Consider the following 13914-nt stretch of genomic DNA (forward strand, 5'->3'; position numbering starts at 1 on the left):
TATACTCTCCCCTATCTTTTAGCTAAAAGCCACCTTTTATCTCTTTTTCGATTTTGTTTGTCTTTTACAAATGTTTTCTTTTGTCTGTACAGTTTAATTTTTATACATATTCAAAAAAATTTAAATTCTTTTTTATTTTTTCTACATGCATTTCCTTGTTTTATACTTCCTTTGCTCTAACTCGCGGCATTTCCTTCTTATGAAATTCGATTGTTTTCAAGGAATTTTTTTGTCTCACTTATCAAATATTAATATGGGGATTTTGCTGAGTGTACCCACTGTTTATCCCACTACCCTTAAATGCAATTATTGGTACTTGTTTCCTAGCACGGCGCCACCGATTTTGATTGTATCCGTCGGGTTGGAAAAATCGCATCAATCGCATTGCATGCCAACCAAATCGCATGCGATGCGATCGACGCGATCAATGTAAAGAGGTCCCTGAGACCCGATTTTACATTGATTTCAATATAAAAAGCCCCCAAACCCCCCATTTTAATACCAAACCCCCCCTCATGTTTGAAATGCCCCCCCCCCCATTGTTAACGCCACCCCACTGTTGACGCCAACCCGAAGCGTGGTGAGCGCAGCGAGCCCGCGAGGAGCGGCGGTAGGCGTCCTCCGACCTTTTCATACCCCCACTATCCACGTCGGTGTGGAGTTGATTTTATAAAGTATGGCGAGCGCAGCGAGCCACTGAGCCCGAAGCGTGGCGAGTGCAGCATCCCCTCGCGGGCTTCACAGGTATCCGCGTCCCCTCATGGGGCTCGCTGTGCTCGCCACGCTTCGGGCTCGGTGCGCTCGCCATACTTTATAAAATCAACTCCACGCTGACGTGGATAGTAGGGGTATGAAAAGGTCAGAGAACGCGTACCGCCGCCCCTCGCGGGCTCGCTGCGCTCGCCACGCTTCGGCTTGTCGTTAATAGTGGGGTGGCGTTAACAATGGGGGGGGGGACATTAAACATACTTTTTAACCATATTCAATGTGAAATGGGCCATATTGGCCCATTTTACATTGTCACCTATGTAAAATCGGGTTGATCGCGTTGATCGCATTGCAGGCTATTATAATGGCCCGCGACCGACGCGATCAACCCGATTTTCACTTTGAAAATAATTTAACATTGTTCCCTATGGGAAAATCGCGTTGATCGCGTCGGTCGCATCGCGGCCCCTTATTAGGGGCCGCGATGGACGCGATCAACCCGATTTTGTCTTTCAAAGGCAAATTAGCTGGTGATTGACACAAAATCGGGTCCATCGCGTTGATTGTATGCCTTAAGTGCCTTAAACTTAAGGCATACAATCAACGAGATGGGCGCCGTGCTAGGAAACAATTATTTATTTGATATCTATTCTATTGTCTGAGTCATCCTATATGATAAAAGGTTCACACTGCTCCAGGGCTGGTGCTAGGGTGTTCGGCGCCCTCCTGCAAACTATAAATTTGCGCCCTCCCAAACTTTACAAAGGGACAGCACAATAGTACTCGCATTCCAAATTACACCACACAGTAGTACAACAGAACCAGTGGCAGAACTAGCCATTTTTGGTACCCTGTGCCAAAAAGGGATTTGGTGATTGCCCCACCACCACAGTCAAAATAGGGAGAGTAGAACAGATCCGTATCCAACAGACCCAACTACTCATTCTCCATAGATCTTATATGACAGCCATGAAACTTGCAAAATTTGCTGGGAGGGCATCGTCAAACTGCCCCAAATGTGGAATTCTTCCAGGGACATTTATACATTTAATGTGGGAATGTAGACTGGTGGCCGAGTTTTGGGACAAAGTGATACAAGCCATAGTGGCCACTGGGATTGCGGAAGCGATTCTCTCCCCAAAGTGTTGTATGTTAGGAGCAGTTGCAGGCAGATGCAGGCCAAATGAGAAAATGTATGTCAACAGCTTGTGCTCTATAGCGAAGGTAATGGTGGGGAGAGCATGGATGTCTAATGTAGCCCCAGACTATGAGGCCTGGAAATCACGAGTAAATTATGTTATTGAACAGGAGAAACACTTAGCACACGGTCGTAATACACTAAGTAAATTCCACAAAATTTGGAATCACTGGATACAATCACCCTTGTATAAGGAAATTAATTTATACTAATCTACACCAAAAAAAAAAAAAAATTATTATACTCTAGTAAAATTCATCATTAGGGCACTAAAACGATTACACGTCTGTTGACATTTATAACACGGGAAAATAATTTGAATAAGAGGAAAACGTAGTGAAGACCAGGCACAGAGACAGAGCTAGGAAGAATCATCCATTGTTTATTTATCATATGCCTAATACTAAGAGTAAAAGAACAGGAGAATATGTATGTATATGTTTGCTGAGGTAGGGAATATAGAGTGAGGAGAAACTGGAGAAATAAACGGGAGCCCCCCCATAAACCCCACAGGGTAAGAAGTGTTAAGCACAAGAATCGATAGGGTATGTAAACTGGGAAATGTCTAAGGCAGTGGTTCCCAAACTTTTTGAATCACAGCACCCTAAAGTATCAGAATATTTTTCACGGCACCCCGAGGCCAAAAGTTGGTTACTAATTTCAGGAAAAATATAAAAAACGTTCTGATTTAAATGGTTTCCTTAGGTCCACTTATGTGGTGAGAAACATGATTCACTTCTGTTTACCTACATATTCTTAATTGGAAGCCACAAGCACTGATTTTGCCTATTTCATTGGCCATAAATAACTTGAATTGTTTCTGGACCACCTACCTGAGGCACCCCTGCAAGTGCTCAAAGGCACACCAGGGAGCCTAGGCGCACAGTTTGGGAACCCCTGGTCTAAGGGAAAACAACCACTGTGAAGCTCTGTGAGCCTCTAGCCATGCCCCCAGCCCCAGCGTTTATTCCCCGTTGCTCAGCAGCCGACAGGGGGACTCCCAACAGCCCCCCCCTCGCCGCAGGACGCTGCCGGCTGCGGGAGGGACACGGAAATCTGGACTGTTGGGAGGTGTGACTACAATCTCCGAACTGCAGATTTTGATGTTTGGTCCAGCAGTCTGGGGTCTTGTCCGGGTCCGGTTTTTACCCATACCTCTACCTTCACTCTCTGTGGCTTTGGAGGGATCTGAGGAACTCCCAGGCCTCCAAAAGTCTTTCTCTGCAGCTTAGCTGGCTATCTTCATGAGATGTCAGTGCCCTTGCTCCTTGTAACGCTGACTGCTCCAGCATCTATCACTCAGCAACCATGCTCTCTCCATTTGCTGGCTGACTCTGTCTTCTCTTTACTTTCACTTTCTAAAGACTCCTCACCTCATTTTGTGCATGTGTAGCCAGCTTCCCGAGCCAATCGGTGCACTAGGAAGTGCATGCTATACATGTGGACACATGAGGGAAGATGTATAAGCTGTGTACACACGGGGGAGATATATTGCTGGTCTCCTTTTCATCTGAGACCAGAGATGGTCACTGATGAAATGGAACCTCTGCCGGGGGAGCCGCAGAGGGAATCAGCTGGTCGCAGGAGCAAGCTCCTGTGACCAGCGAGCATAAGGGGGTTAAAAAACGGGAGAGCGCACCCGGTGATTTATCACTGGCAATGGGATTCTACATGGACAAGAGGACAGGACATCGCTGGACCCATAGGTAATGTATTTGTGGATGATTGAAGTATGTAATAAAGTTTTACTGGTCATATGTGTGTGTGTTTTTCACTGTTTGTACTGTTGTGGAACTATAAGTCCCAGTGGGACCTTTAATGCCCCGCTCGCATGTCAGTTGTGGGTGAATTGTTGGGTTAATTGCAATCTGATTGCAAAATGTGTATTGCAGTAATACTGCAGGAATGTTTAGTAATGTTTGAATAGTGAACCTACTTTCTCTGTGTGTATTTGTCTTGATTCAGGCGTCTGATAAAGATAAGATACACAATGTTATTTACAGATATCTGACTTTACTTCATGTGATCCAGCTGGTTCTATAAAAGCTGACGCGCTGCAGGAAACACTAGACAAATATTATATAGAAATCAGCTGGAGAAGGTCATGTTCTTTACTGTGGTGTCCTGGCTGCCTAGAACATTTGTCACGGTAAGACATCATGGGGTATATGTATTAAGCCTTAAAAAGAGATAAACGCAAAGGTGATAAAATATGATAAACATCCAGCCAATCAGCTCCTAACTGACATGTTATAGGCTGTGTTTGAAAAAATTCAGGTGCCGATTGGCTGGATGTTTATCACTCTTTATCGCCTTCGTGTTTATCTCTTTTTAAGGCTTAATACATCTGCCCCAATATGACTTGTGCACTTTTATAGGAGGTTAAGCAGCTAATTTACCTGTATGTCGTTTATGTAACCTGCTTTTGCAATTTTTACTTATATCCAGTGATCGCAGTCCGTTAAAAAATGTGTGGGTCCCAGGGAACCGTTGCTTTAAAAAATTGGGGTTCTACTCAACTATTTCTTGGTCCCTCTCACATATTTTGCTTTTAAGCTACCCCGCCACCCTATGATCACTACAATGCCCCTTAGGGTTGACAGAAGAAAGAGTGGCGTGAGAGACAAAGAGAAAAGAGCGAGGAACGAGAAAGAGGCAGAGAACGGTCGTCGGGGAATGAGAGCTTCATGTAAAAATAGGAAATGAGAGAGAGGTGTGACAGAGAGAGAGAGAGAGAGAGAGAGGGGATAAGGAAGAGGAGGAGGCGTATGAGCAGGAGTAAAATAATATCAGGGAGAGAGAGATGGGAGTAAAAGAGAGTGAAAGTGTCAAGGAGAGAGATAGAGAGACGGGGGAGGTTAAAGAGAGCAAGTGAGAGACTTTTAGAGAAAGGGAGGAAAGAAAGGGGAAGCGTAGGGAGAGTAGAGTGAGAGGAGAAAGAATAGGGGCAGAAAGAGAGAGATAAAGAGAGGTGAGACAGAGGGGGAATGATAGAAGGTAGAAAGAGGGGGTGGGGGAGAGGGAAGAGAAAAAGAGGAGACAGCAGATGAAAGAGGGTGAGAGACAGGGAGTGGCAGACAGAGAGAGCATAGAATAGAGAAAAGGAACTGGGATAGAGCAAAAAAAGGAGAGACGGGGAGCGGGGAGGCGAGAGGGTGTGAGTTGATGTAGAGTGAGGTGGTGGAGGAGATACACCGGGATGAGAGGGAGGGTGATGAGGAGCAAGATGGGTTAGGTGACAGGGAGCAAGCAGAGCTGAAGTGATGGGGAGCAAGAGGGTATGAGGTGACTATGGGCGAGAGGGTTTGTGAGGTGACAGAGGGCGAGAGGGGGTGAGGTGATGGGGGTGAGGCAATGGGGAGTGAGGTTACTGGTGGTGAGAGTTGGTGTGGTGGCATGGGGTTGAGAGGCGGTGAGGTGACAGGGAATGAGGTGACAGGGCAATAGGGTCTTTGGTATTGGGGAGTGAGAGATGGTGAGGCGACATGGAATGAAGTGACAGGATTAGAAGCAGCAAGGAGAGGGTGGGTAGAGGAGCAAGGTGTCATTCTCACCAGCATCATCGACTCTTCTGCTCCCCTACTGGTCCCCAGGCATCTCGCCACTCCACTCCTGGCGGTTCTCTGCATGTTGACACTTTTCATGTCTACGATTTGCTTGTGTCAACCTCTTGACCATGTCGACCTAATGCATGTCAACTAATGTTGACCAGAAGCCCCTTGAGGCACTGCTACCGCAAAATATTTTCTTATATGGAGTTTGCTGTGTGCTGTGCACATACCGAAGCAGTATCACGTCCATTTTATAAACCCAAAATAATAATTCTAAATTAATTACTCATATGGGTGCAGGTGCAGTCGCTCATGTCACATCTGCCACCCCTTACATAAGTGGGAACATCAGGTGCCCATTGTGCACAACATCAAACCTCTGTGCACATCTATGCTGTCTCAAAAGCAGCGGCTCTCAGGCACTTGGGCCTCTCCATCTAGGATTGCATCTGCAGTGGTGCAAGAGGATAGAAAATGCAAAATACACAGCTGGGGAGACAGAAGTGTGCTGGCTGAGGAGACAGAAGTGTGCTGGCTGGGGAGACAGAAGTGTGCTGGCTGGGGAGACAGAAGGGTGCTGGCTGGGGAGACAGAAGTGTGCTGGCTGGGGAGACAGAAGGGTGCTGGCTGGAGAGACAGAAGGGTGCTGGCTGGAGAGACAGAGGCTACTTAGTAAGACAGCAGATGCTGTCTGGATAGATGGGCTGGCTGTGGGTTCAGGCGCTGGCTTGAGAGACAGAAGGGTGCTGGTTTAAGAGACAGAGGGTACTTGGGGAGACAGAAGATGCTGTCTGGAGAGATGGGCTGGCTGGAGAGACAGAAGGGTGCTGGCTGTGTAGACAGACTGGCTGGAGAGACAGAAGGGTCCTGATTGGAGTGACAGGCTACTTGGTGAGACAGAAGTATGCTGTCTGAGAGATGGTCTGGCTGGAGAGACAGAAGGGTTCTGGTTGGATAGACAGGGGCTACTTGGTAAGTCAGAAGTGTGCTGTCTGGGGAGATGGGCTGGCTGTGGAGTTGGGGGCTGTCTGGAGAGACAGAAGGTTGATGATTTGAGAGACAGGGGCTACTTGGTGAGACAGAAGATGCTGTCTGGAGAGATGGGCTGGCTGGAGAGACAGAATGGTGCTGATTGGAGAGACAGGGGCTACTTGGTGAGACAGAAGATGCTGTCTGGAGAGATGGGCTGGCTGGAAAGACAGAATGGTGCTGATTGGAGAGACAGGGGCTACTTGGTGAGACAGAAAATGTTGTCTGGAGAGATGGGCTGGCTGGAGAGACAGAATGGTGCTGATTGGAGAGACAGGGGCTACTTGGTGAGACAGAAGATGCTGTCTGGAGAGATGGGCTGGCTGGAAAGACAGAATGGTGCTGATTGGAGAGACAGGGGCTACTTTGTGAGGCAGAAGATGCTGTCAGGGGAGATGGGCTAGTTGGGGAGACAGAAGTGTGTCTACACTCCTAGAATAGCCAGGACACTCCCCTGAAAATTTCCCATTCCCCTGGAAATGTGGGCAAGTCCCCTGCATTGTGGGCAAGTCCCCTCCTCTGTTAGAAATCCAAACCCATCCAAATGTTGTGGTCCCGAACCAAAGCAAAACCCGGATTGGATCTCCTGAGAAGATTTAATACAGACAGGTCAGATCTTCCAGGGTTTTTAATTCAAATTTTAAATGTGAATTTCAGGTTTTGGGTAGCACAATTTTACACGACTTTACTTTTTATTCATTTTCAAGAAATTCAAAACCCAAGATTTGGATTTTAAATCTGAACTCTGAAACCAAATACTTATAGCTGGTTAAGCTAGTTCGGGGGGGGGAAGAAAGGGGGGGGGGGGTGTCTCGATGTAATATGTGCGTGCAAGATTGGAGACAGGGCAGAGATAAATTACTGCCTTGCCCTGGGTGTTGAAAATCCTGGTTGGCGGTCATGTTGATCGCACCTGCTATATTATCTGTTTAATGCTGCAGGGATCATAAAGTACACTAAAATAGCATTGAATTTATACATAATCAATCATAAAAAGTATGTATGCAATAATTCTAACTATTTAAAATAAATAAAAGGTGAATTAGTCCTGAAGGCAGATCAGCAGTGCGAATGGAACGTCAGCTTTATTTAAAGAATGTGGACAGCTCGTTGTTGTGATGGTCGGATCTAAAATAGGTTATAAGGGAGACAAGTAAAAGGGGCGGTCTTTAGAGGTATGATTGGATTTATACAGAGGACAGGTAATGCTGGGGCCAGGATCTCACGCTATCACTTTCAGGTAAAGATCATTGGATTTTGCAGTAACATATTTGTCTCAACAAGGTGGAAAAGCAGTCACCAATAGCTTATTTGATGTACCTGTGAGAAACCGTGGGATGGTTTGTTGGGTTCTCAATGCCATGTCACTAGAGATGCAGGGCACCTGCTATGGCTGCGGCTGGGGGTGGCATTGCCCCATTATAAAAAAATTTATCCAAAAAAGTTTTGCACATATATTTCCAGGTTGCATTGAATGTTATCAGGTGGGGTATTTTTCGGCTGGGGTGGAGAGTATAGGGATGTCACCAATTAGGAGAATTATAAAATATTTCATTTAAAATGTTTTGGTCGTTTCCAAATACAGTGTAATAGATTTGGAGAGCTCATACAAAAGCAATCCTTGTGAAAGAAAGAGGGGAAGGCGGAGGGGGTGGTCATAACAATTTAGCTATAGAAAGAATATACTGAGGGCTCCACGTGGAAGTTTGGGTGAATCGTAATAGTAGATCTATGGTGCACAGGGCAGTGTGAAAACCCCCTGGGGTGTATAATAACTGAACACGGTGTCTCCTGGACCAAAAATCTGAATGGCAAAAGTAGAACCTCTATGTGGGGGCACACTTGAAAAATGAATGAATTTAAAACTTAACTTTTAATTAGTGAATAAAGTAAAAGGAAGTATCTTGATAATTATAAATCTTAAACTAATCTAGGCGATAAGAATCCCCTGTGACTGGCGAGAGTATCGATATAATACTATATATTAATGGACGTGTTAATTTTTTGCCAGTAGGTGAAAATATATAACGATAGTTATGATTTAAAGCAGGATCAATTAAGAGAGAGTATACAGAATATATTAGTCTCTTAGGGCCTTATTCTAGTTTACTCTTAGAGGCAAATTCCTTCTTAGCTGGACAGAACCATGTGCACTGCAGGGGGTCAGATGTAACAGGTGCAGAGAGATTTAGCTTTGGGTGAGTTATTTTGTTTCTGTGCAGGGTAAATACTGACTGCTTTATTTTTACACTGCAATATAGATCTCACTGTGAAGTAAAACCCCACCCAAATCTAATTCTCTCTGCACAAGTAACATCTGCCCCACCTGCAGTGCAGCATGGTTTTGTCCATCTAAGAAGGATTTTGTCAGAAAGAATGAACTAGAATAAGTCCCTTAATGAGTAAATATCATGTGATCCTGTCAGGCACACACAGCACTAGAACTATTTTCTTACAAATAAGCAAGTGTAATTTCATACTCAAGCACAAAGATGCAGCTAGCTTATAATAATTGTAACCATACATGAGATTGATCTTGCTATGCTGAGAGTGCCTATATGCTATTGCCTGTAATACCGACTGTATATGGATTGAACCTGCAATCTATGCTGGGACCTGCTGTACAAAATAAACACCAAAGGTCTTCATCTGAGTCCCCATGTTTGTGATCCTTGTCACTCAGTATTGCACCCATGCTAGCTGCTCACCCTATTCGACGTTCTGGGGGAATCCTCACTCTCAGATTCCCCCAAACAGCGAGGCTTGCGGTTAATGCACGAGCCTCGCTGTTTTAGCGGTCGCACACGCCGTTTCCCCATTGCTGGAAGCGGCGTGTGCAGGGGTCGGTTGAATACTGATGATGCAAGCTGGGACAGCGAGCAGTCAGCACTGCTCGCTGTCATAGCTTGCAAAAAATATTGAATATACCCCTATGTGTATCAAAACAGTATAGTCACATCAAAATATTGAAGGGTTAAGGCCCATACACACTTGACGATTTTGAGCTGAAAATCGCTCATTTTGGCCGTTTTGAGCGATTTTCAGCTGAAAGTCGCCTAGTGAGTATGAGGCATCGATGGCAGACTAGCGATGATGTGCGCTCCCGCATCATCCCTAGCAATGTCCACCATCTGCTGGTTTTACCAGCATGCTAGCGATGATGGTAAAACATCCCCCTGCTACTCACGCCGCACTTGAAAACCCGCCCGGCCTCCCATCCGTCCGTCCACTGTCTCTCACTCCCTTCTGCCGCCCCTCCTGCTTTGTATGTCTGCCGGTCGGCTCTCCCTCCCCCTGCTCTTTCCCCCTGCTACTCGCGCCGCACTTGAACACCCGCCGAGCCGCCCGGTCTCCCGTCTGTCCAGGCTCCCATCTGTCCGTCCACTGTCGCTCCTGCTTGCATGTCTGCCAGTCCACTTGTTGGTCCGCCCGCTCCACCACCTACTGAACTCTCCCACCAGCTCACCTGCCCGCAAACAGCTCCATCACCCAAGCGCAGGCAGATTAAATAAAGTCTGCCACTGCCACATCCACTAATGTTAACAGACAGTATAACACACACACACATATACTGTATATATATATGTGTACGTGTGTATATATGTATATGTATGTATATATATATATATATTTATATATATATATATATATATATATATATATATATATATATATATATATATATACACACACATACACACTGGAGAAGAAACGGCGGCAATCCAAGGTTTTTTTTTAACATACCGCATGCATTACCGCCGCCACTGCTTACCAATGTATATAATGGTGGTAACGCATACATTGCTGGCATGTGCCAGCAATGTATGCGTTGCTGCCATAACATAATGTACATTGGTGGGCAGTGGCAGCGGTAACGCATACACTGCTGACCTGCGCTACCGCTGCCACTGCCCACTAATGCACATTATATTATGGCGGGGACGCATACATTGCTGGCGCAGGTGAATGGGTTTCTCCCTATATGCATGGTTGCAAATGAAATTGTAGCTGTGCACATGGGCGGGTTTATCACCCAGGCGGGGCGGGACCGGACCGCTGGGCTCCGACTATACGCAGCCCAGCAAGCAGTTCTAAATCAGGCACAAGGACAGGAATGCACTGAATAAAATGGCCCCTGCTCCCACCATTGGAATTTAAACCCCGCCCATTATGTAAATAGCCTTTTATATGAAAGATTTTTATCAAAGTCTTTCGCCTCCTGAAAATCTCTCGCTCTTTGGGGAAAATAGCTCAGTGTGTACACACTACTTTGGTGAAAGATATATCTATAGGCCCATACACACTGGGCTACTTTGAGCTGAAAGCCGCTCAAAACACCCAGTTTGAGCGGCTTTCAGCTCTAAGCCGCCCAGTGTGTAGGCCCCAGCAATGAGCGGTGAGCGCTGCTGCGCGCTCCTGCATCATCGCCGGAAAAGCCGCTCATCTGCTGGTAATACCAGCAGATGAGCGGCATTGAGGACGGCTTTGCATTGCGCTGCACTATGCAACGCCGTCCTCCCCCCTCCGTCGGCGCCGGGCAGGGGGAAAGCCGCTCAGTGTGTATGCACTGAGCGGCTTTCCCCGCAGCGATGATTGACATCATCGCTGTCCATACACGCTGGACATAGTCTCCCAGTGTGTATGGACCTTATCAGAGATTTTGCCAAAGTCTTTTGAAATGAAAATCTTCTAGTGTGTATGGGCCTTAAGAATTACTTCTTTTTCACAGAAGTGTAAAATGTTTACATGGTGTGTTAAATAAAAACATATACTGTAATTGTTTATGTGGTATTAGTTTAAGCAGACTGTGGCCCTTATTCTGGCTCACTCGCAAAGGCAAATTCCTTCTCAAATGGACAAAACCATGTGCACTGCATGGGCAGGGCCGTAACTAGGGGGGGGGGGGGCTGGGGGGTCACGCACACCGGGCGCTAGAGGGGGAGGGGGCGCTGTGAGGTCCGGGGACAGCCAGCTGTAGCGGCAGGTTACTTTCACTCCGTCCGTCTCCTACTAGCGCTATTTGCCTGGCGGCAGGAAGCGCTGATGACTATGAAAAGACTTGCCGGATGCTGATTCAGCAAGTCTTTTCAAAATCTGCTTCCCGCCCACCGCCCGGCACATTCCGGCCTGTAGTGACTAGGGACAGCCGGGCCATGACTGGAGATAAGCTGGGGGAGCCAGGAGATTCGGCACTGCAGCAGTGAGAATGTCAGGAGAATGTCCAAGTCAATCACACTTCTGTGAAATCAAACTGTCCACTTAGGAAGCAACACTGATTGACAATCAATTCCGCACACTGTTGTGCAAATGGTATAGACAACACGTGTAAATTATAGGCAATTAGCAAGACACCCCCAATAAAGGAGTTGTTCTGCAGGTGGTGACCACAGAACACTTCTCAGCTCCTATGCTTTCTGGCTGATGTTTTGGTCACTAATTAAAGCTGGCGGTGCTTTCACTCTAGTGGTAGCATGAGACGGAGTCTACAACCCACACAAGTGGCTCAGGTAGTGCAGCTCATCCAGGATGGCACATCAATGCGAGTTGTGGCAAGAAGGTTTGCTGTGTCTGTCAGCATAGTGTCCAGAGCATGGAGGCGCTACCAGGAGACAGGCCAGTACATCAGGAGACGTGGAAGAGGCCGTAGGAGGGCAACAACCCAGCAGCAGGACCACTACCTCCGCCTTTGTGCAAGGAGGAACAGGAGGAGCACTGCCAGAGCCCTGCAAAATGACCTCCACAAATGTGAATGTGTCTACTCCAACGGTCAGAAACAGACTCCATGAGGGTGGTATGAGGGCCCAATATCCACAGGTGGGTGTTGTGCTTACAGCCCAACACCGTGCAGGATGGTTGGCATTTGCCAGAGAACACCAAGATTGGCAAGTTCGCCACTGGCACCCTGTGCTTTTCACAGATGAAAGCAGGTTCACACTGAGCATGTGACAGACATGACAGAGTCTGGAGACGCCAAGGAAAACGTTCTGCTGCCTTCAACATCCTCCAGCATGTCCGGTTTGGCAGTGGGTCAGTAATGGTGTGGGGTGGCATTTCTTTGGGGGGGCTGCACAGCCCTCCATGTGCTCGCCAGAGGTAGCCTGACTGCCATTAGGTACCAAGAGGAGATCTTCAGACCCCTTGTGAGACCATATGCTGGTGCGGTTGGCCCTGGGTTCCTCCTAATGCAAGACAATGCTAGACCTCATGTGGCTGGAGTGTGTCAGCAGTTCCTACAAGACGAAGGCATTGATGCTATGGACTGGCCCGCCCGTTCCCCAAACCTGAAACCAATTGAGCATTAACGTCATGTTGCACCACAGACTGTCCAGGAGTTGGCGTATGGTTTAGACCAGGTCTGGAAGGAGATCCCTCAGGAGACCATCCGCCACCTCATTAGGAGCATGCCCAGGCTTGTAGGGAGGTCAAACAGGCACGTGGAGGCCACACACACTACCGAGCCTCATTTTGACTTGTTTTAAGGACATTACATCATAGTTGGATCAGCCTGTAGTGTGTTTTTCCACTTTAATTTTGATGGTGACTCCAATTTCACACCTCCATGGGTTAACACATTTGATTTCCATTGATAATTTTTGTATGATTTTGTTGTCAGCACATTCAACTATGTAAAGAACAAAGTATTTAATATAATTTTTCATTCATTCAGATCTAGGATGAGTTATGTTAGTGTTCCCTTTATTTTTCTGAGCAGTGTATATATATATATATATATATATATATATATATATATATATATGGAAAACAAGAAATGTATATAGAGAGCGCTGAATAAGAACCTCCACCTTAGTGTGTTATACAACAGTGGGTACAAATTTCACTACGACTTATAAAATGATTTTATTAAAACATATTGTAGTCAATGTCAGACAGTATTGATGGTACATTTATGGTACATGAATAACAGATGAGTCGGGACCCGACTCATCTGTTATTCATGTACCATAAATGTACCATCAATACTGTCTGACATTGACTACAATATGTTTTAATAAAATCATTTTATAAGTCGTAACGAAATTTGTACCCACTGTTGTATAACACACTAAGGTGGAGGTTCTTATTCAGCGCTCTCTATATACATTTCTTGTTTTTCATCTATCGATACTGGCCTCTACTAACAGGGAGGTCTTATAGAGTAGCTGCTTACAATTAGCGCAAACGAAGGTCTTCTTTCTAGATATATATATATATATATATATATATTGCGTGGAGAAAGACGCGGCACTCAGAGGTCTTTTTTCAAAGGTGTATTTGGCAAAAGAAGATAACTGACGTTTCGGAGCTCTTGCTCCTTTTTCAAAGTGTACAGGTGAGTCTCACCTGTACACTTTGAAAAAGGAGCGCGAGCTCCGAAACGTCAGTTATCTTCTTTTGCCAAATACACCTTTGAAAAAAGACCTCTGAGTG

Source organism: Crinia signifera, chromosome 7, assembly GCF_055691185.1.
Source record: "Crinia signifera chromosome 7, ASM5569118v1, whole genome shotgun sequence".
Taxonomy (NCBI): Eukaryota; Metazoa; Chordata; class Amphibia; order Anura; family Myobatrachidae; genus Crinia; species Crinia signifera.